Genomic DNA, 6000 nt, shown 5'->3' with positions numbered 1-6000 from the left:
TGCTCACACGTGATGCGTTCAGCGCTGCAATTAGGCGTGATTTCGCTATGCCCCTATTTGCTATTGTTGACTGTACCGAATCGAACGAGAGCAACCCTTTCCGTGAGCGCAGTGCGTAGGCACAACAAGCATGCGTGCTGCCCACTATCAACTCTTGGTCTAAGAGCCTAAGGCCAAATGTTTTACGCCTGTCTCATTGTTCGCGACGCCTCCACCGCCACTGTGGGGCTCCTAATCAAGCCAGCGTCGCGAGGTTACCGGTACCGGTCAGAGTACCGGGTTCCTGCTACCCAGTTACCTTGCGTGCTGCATCGCGCCATGTCACGCCGGCGTGCGTGGTTAGACCACCGCTTCAGGGGTTCATTGTCAAAGATAAACCTTGCTATCTCTGTCAATGCTTTGCCTTTCGGGCGAAGCTAGCACACATTTCGTAAAGTCCCAATGATGCTGAGCATTTTCATGCGAGATGAAACAACGACAACAGGCCTAAGGATTTGAAATCGTCAAGTCTTGTTGGTATTGCAAGATTATGTTTCGAAAACCGCGGCTCTCAACCCCAGTATGTTGTTAAATCACTTTCAGTCCATCTGGTTAGACATAGTAGGCAGTGTGGCTGCCGGACTGAATTTGACACGTTTGAAGAGGTAGAAAAAAATACGATGGCCAATTGTACCGAGCAATAGTTAAAAGCCACAAACCACAATATATAAAGAGAAATGTTGGTGTGACATCACTTTAGTCAAATGACAAGCGCATGCCTGTCTGCAAACAACCAATGACCAAGGAGATAAAAAAAATTTAGACCTTCTTGCCCATGACCAAGCGCATTTCTCGCGCACGTGCACTATGCTTTGACAGCCTCCTGAGTGTTTTTTATGGCTCTCACGAAACGTTCCGGCGTACTTGAATGTTCGTCCATAGGAAAAATAAATCAGTTGTCAGTCAGCACAACGCATCCTTTTCCTATGTGCCCCAACTTTGTGTCCGTGACTCAGTTCCTGCTGAATATGAATAATCAAAGGGGTGATATTTTCACATCATGAACAGAGCGCTCAATTTATGTATTCCGTATTAAATATTTTCTCATTTCCTTTACATTAGGAAGAAGCCCTGGTGACCCCAAGATTCGTGTGAGGTCAAGATTTACAGGGAGCTTTTTTTTCCTGTTTCATACCGACTTGTTGGTACAGCTAGAATGTTTTCATCATTTTTGGTCCTTCTACATTGAGTAGCCAAGAAATGCGGCAAAGGTGTCTCTCATTGAACACAATCTTTTGTACTTGTAGGCAAAGCCGCTCACAAAGCCCTAGAACTCATTCATTTTTTTCATAGAAAATGCAGCTCTTGTGAGCAGAAATAGCCTGAACAAGGCAGATGTACAGAGCAAAATATAGACATGCGTGATTATTAGTGGTGGGCTCAGGCTGGAAGCCCGCATTTTACAAGGCGACGAAGCAGCTCCACCCCGATACATGCCTTGTTTGACCAGACAAATCCGTTTGTGGAAACTTTTGATCTAGTCCAAGATTTACATCCGCTGTTAGGCCACTCTTGATATGCAATAAGACAGTCAACTAGCAACCCGTGCGCTTATGGCAAGTTCATGAATGCGTGTTCAATGAATTTGAACGTATTATGTACCCTACAAATATCACAATAGACATTTACTTGAATGTAATATATATTTGCCTTCCAATTGCCATGTTTCTGACCACCATGCTATAATCAAAATGCATGGCTCCTCGGCTTTAATTATTGTTGCGTGCACACAATTTGAAGGTCATGCAGCTCTGCTACGTTATGTTTAAACTGTCGCGACTGCTAGTTTACCAGTCTGGTCTGTGCAGGTGCATTATAGTTTGTTCAGCATGCAGCCTGATTCAAAAGAAAAGTTAAGCTTTTTTGCCCAGAAGCTCATAAAATATGCTGCTGCTTCACGACTGAAAACATTATACATAGATACTGACTGCAATGGGGTGTGCTTTGTAAGGAAGAGTCACGTGGCACTGATGTGTAATTTAAATGCAATTTCACTTGACCTCGGCATGGAAGACACGATGGAAGGTCAAATGTGAGGCGGACATAACCTAGAAAAAAAAACAGGCAACTGAAGATCATGGAGGATAACGTATTTCGTCTACAGAGGCTGCTTTTGACTATGATATTCAGGACACGTACGTATTATTGCCTCCAATTTTTTCATGCTTAATTAATTCCTTGTGGTGAGCACAATTTAAAGTCTTTGGTTGAACGATATTCGACTTAATAGGGTAGCGATGATCAAGTACCGAGTTCTTGCTTCTGTGCACAGCCTCACACAAGTTAATTCCATATTACTCAAGTCTCTAGTGTTTTGTTGTCGTTTGTAATAAATAATGTTCTTACGCTTCTGGAAACTTCCAGGCGGGCTTTCCCGTAATGCATATGTGCCATGAAATGGCGGCTAGATGTACTACACATCGTATAACATTAGTATTGCGGCGAAACGCGCTGAAATGCACAAGGGTATGATGAGTAAGCAAGTTTCAAAGTTGATATTATGGTGCGCTTGCGGCCGCTTTATAGGCAAATCTTGATTGTTAGTAAGTTTTGATTTCAATAGTGTGTCATCCAAGGGCCTTTTCTAAGTTTTAGTTCGAAACCACTTTTTTTCAGTTCAGTATTTGTTTTAGGCCATGCAGAATACAACTCGCCCACTATTATACAGCACAGCGTTACATTTAGGTGATCCACTTTTGGAAGTTTCACGAATGTAGTCATGAGCAAAAGGGATACCAGGGTTGAAAGTGGGGTGCAAACATTTGATCAAATTATTTACCACGTTTGTGTGATTCGCTGGAATTTCACAAATTATTTCAGTTTTCAGTCCGTGGCAAAATACCACTGATCGGCCTTGTTTCGATTGAGCACCACGGTTTACACTGCGGCATCGTCCCGTGATGTTACTGTTGCAACGAGCACACGGGACCCTGGAGTTAGCGTTGGCCCAGCGCTCTGAAGCCTGACTGGAGCGGAGAGGCGCGCAGGGAGAGAGAGACAAGGCGACGTAACGAAAAAGTACCATTTTCGCCCGCAAAGAGAAGCATTGATTGCGATAGAAAATTATTTGACAGCTATACGAACCAAGGTTAATAGTTTTATTAGCTGCATAAGCTGCTGTAAACGCTCGCTTACTGACTAAATTACCAAGCCCGATGTCACGCGTGCACAGGCACATATGAACACATCTCACTCGATGACCGCGGACACTCAGTGTCAGAACTCTGGCGCGACGAAGAGCGGCAGCAACGCCGAGTGAATTCCCCGTCGTGCAGCCTCTCGTTTAAACGCGAAATAGGCGAGGACGAACAGCGCACAAAACGCCATGAGCTATCTCGAGACCGCTAGCCTTTGAATCCATCGCAGGGTCCGTCTAAAATTAGAAGCGCGTGGCCGCGCTCAGCAGCCGCAGCGGGAATAAAAGGGGACATGCGCGCTAACCTGACCCCCTATCCCAACCGTCCTTGCGCGCGTGAGAAGGCATCGCGCACCCCTGCCTTCCTCTCTTGCGAACGCGAGAAGACATTACGGCATCATGCCACCATCTTGGGCTCACCCTCGCAAGCGATCACTCACACATTGAGCGTACGGAGCGTGGCGGCGATGTTATCGTATTTGGACTGCATACGGGACATCCGGGACTGCATACGGTACTGCATAACATCGGTGGAAATTCGCCTTGAGTGTAAATATAATCGCTACCGTGATAATATCTAAACTTTTCCTTAATCACTCTGTTAGGAGCGCAGATGGACAATCTGCTCGACGAAGAGCATCAAGGAACGCTCAAAGCGTGGGCTGAAGGTGGTCTGCCAAGGGCGCCTGTCATAGCTTCCCAAGAACAATCTCACGCCGGAGTGGGAAGCAACAGACTCTCGCTTTGCTTAAGAGGAAGCTTTAGCTCGAGTGGTCCTATCTAAATACATGTAAAAGCAGAATTCGTTTTTCTCGGCAACCACTGCACCAAATTTGACGAGGTTTGTTGCATTTAAAAGACACACTTAAAATCTAGTGACTGTTGGTTTCGAATTTTTGAGTTAGATTGTCAATTTTTTATTAAAAATTTGCAAAAATCGAAAATTTTCAAAAAACGAAACTATCAAGTTTACAACTCTGTAACTTAACCACTAAAAGTGATAATACAATTCTGTGAATTGCATCTAATAGTACATCTAAAGCGGACAAAATTGGTATGTTACACATGAATATAAAAAAATTTAATCATAGGGAAATACAACTTTTGCAAAACCGTTGTAACCAACGTAACAAATTCACGTAAGATGTAAAATGACATATTGAATTTGTCCGCTTTGAATTATCTAATGAATGTCGTTTACAGAACCGCGATATCAGTTCTTGATGCAAAGCTATGAATTTGTAAACTTCGTGATTATATTTTTTTCTAACGGTCAAATATTTGAAAATCGTTTTAAGAAAATTCAAGCCCTAAATCGAAATTCCGCTTCCAACAGTCACTAGAATTTAACTTTCTCTTTCAAATGCGACAAATTTCATCAAAATCGGTCCAGGGGTTATCTCATAAAAACGTTTTTGCGTTTTACATGTATTTGAATAGGCCGCGTCGGAGTTGGGCCCGAGCTAAAGCTTCCTCTTAAGGCCGGCCCTCTGTACATGTCGGTAAAGCTCACCCCGCGCTGGTTGCGACATTGCGAGCCAGTCTGAAGGGGAGGAGTCACAAACGCGCAGACATGCGCATACAGACCAAGCAGTCGCGGGTGTACTCGTTCAAACCTGTGCCCTAGTTGGGCTTCTGCGCTTTTTGAATGGGCTCCTGTACCACTTTTTATTGAAGCAAAATAAAGGGATTTTAAGTTAAAATAGGTTATTTCAGAAATACGTGACCGGAAGAAATACTCCAATGCGTTCAGCAGAAGGGGAGTTATTGGCAATCAAAGATTGCCTATTATCTCCTTCGCTATGCTCCCGCTCCTTCTTCAATGTCTTGCACTACGAGGGCTACGGTGGAGTGGTATGGGCTCATAACGCTCCGACTACTTAATGTCACTGTGGTGCACAGTTGAAATTCGATTTTGTTTGTTCACGTAGACACTAACGGAAACATGGCGCAATGGGAGGCCACACTGCTCAAATTTGTTGCTGACTGCGAGAACCGGCTAGCGGACAGGGCCATCATATTTTCGGGAAAGCCAACGGTAGCCCCGAACCAGAGGGCCCGCCCGGAGTTCTTAAAACTTTGGCCAATATAGTTTATGGAAGTCCTCCGTCTGCTGCTGCTGCTGCTGCTGCTAAACGAGCTGCCAGAGCAGAGGCCCAGCGCCGTCGCCGTCAGAATCCAGAGGTGCGTGCCGCCGAAGCAGAAGCTTACCTAGTGGAGTCTTTGTTTAAGGAATACGTGTGAAAAATAAAAAAAAAATTCTGTGATAGCGCATACATGTGTTGCTCGATTTCTTTGCCTCAATCTATCGAAAAGGTGAAACGGCTTATTTGCTGCGCTCAAATTTCGCATTAGGAAGTAACGTAATCGTCGGTAATTTTTTCTTCCTCTCTCTCTCTAGGCGCCAATATTTAAGCTTTTTTGCACCTACAAAGTGCCAAACGCGGTTGTCCTCAGCTCGCTGAGGACAACCGCAGTCCTCAGCTAACTGGCAGTGCCCTCAGTGAGCGGACTCGTCGAGACACCCAGCGCAGACCGCGGTATCCACGCCACGTAGCAGACCCCAGCTACACGTAACTGTAGTGCGTGTGAGCAGCGCTTGCTTTATGCACGAAAGAGCTTGAGCACGCGCTCGCGCACATATGCTGCAGCCAGGTCGTGCCACGTGGTGGGGACCGCCTTTGTCCTGCACCAGCTTCACGAACGGATACTAGCGGCATTCAACTTGGAGATTTTGAAGCGCTGTCAAAAGCTCAATTCGAGGAAAATCTGCCAGGACATCTGGCCAGGAGCGGCCAGGAGTGAGCGAACGCTATGTGCGTGTG

The sequence above is a fragment of the Dermacentor variabilis genome, chromosome 3 (genome assembly GCF_050947875.1).
Source record: "Dermacentor variabilis isolate Ectoservices chromosome 3, ASM5094787v1, whole genome shotgun sequence".
Classification (NCBI taxonomy): domain Eukaryota; kingdom Metazoa; phylum Arthropoda; class Arachnida; order Ixodida; family Ixodidae; genus Dermacentor; species Dermacentor variabilis.
This window is presented reverse-complemented; position numbering follows the sequence as displayed.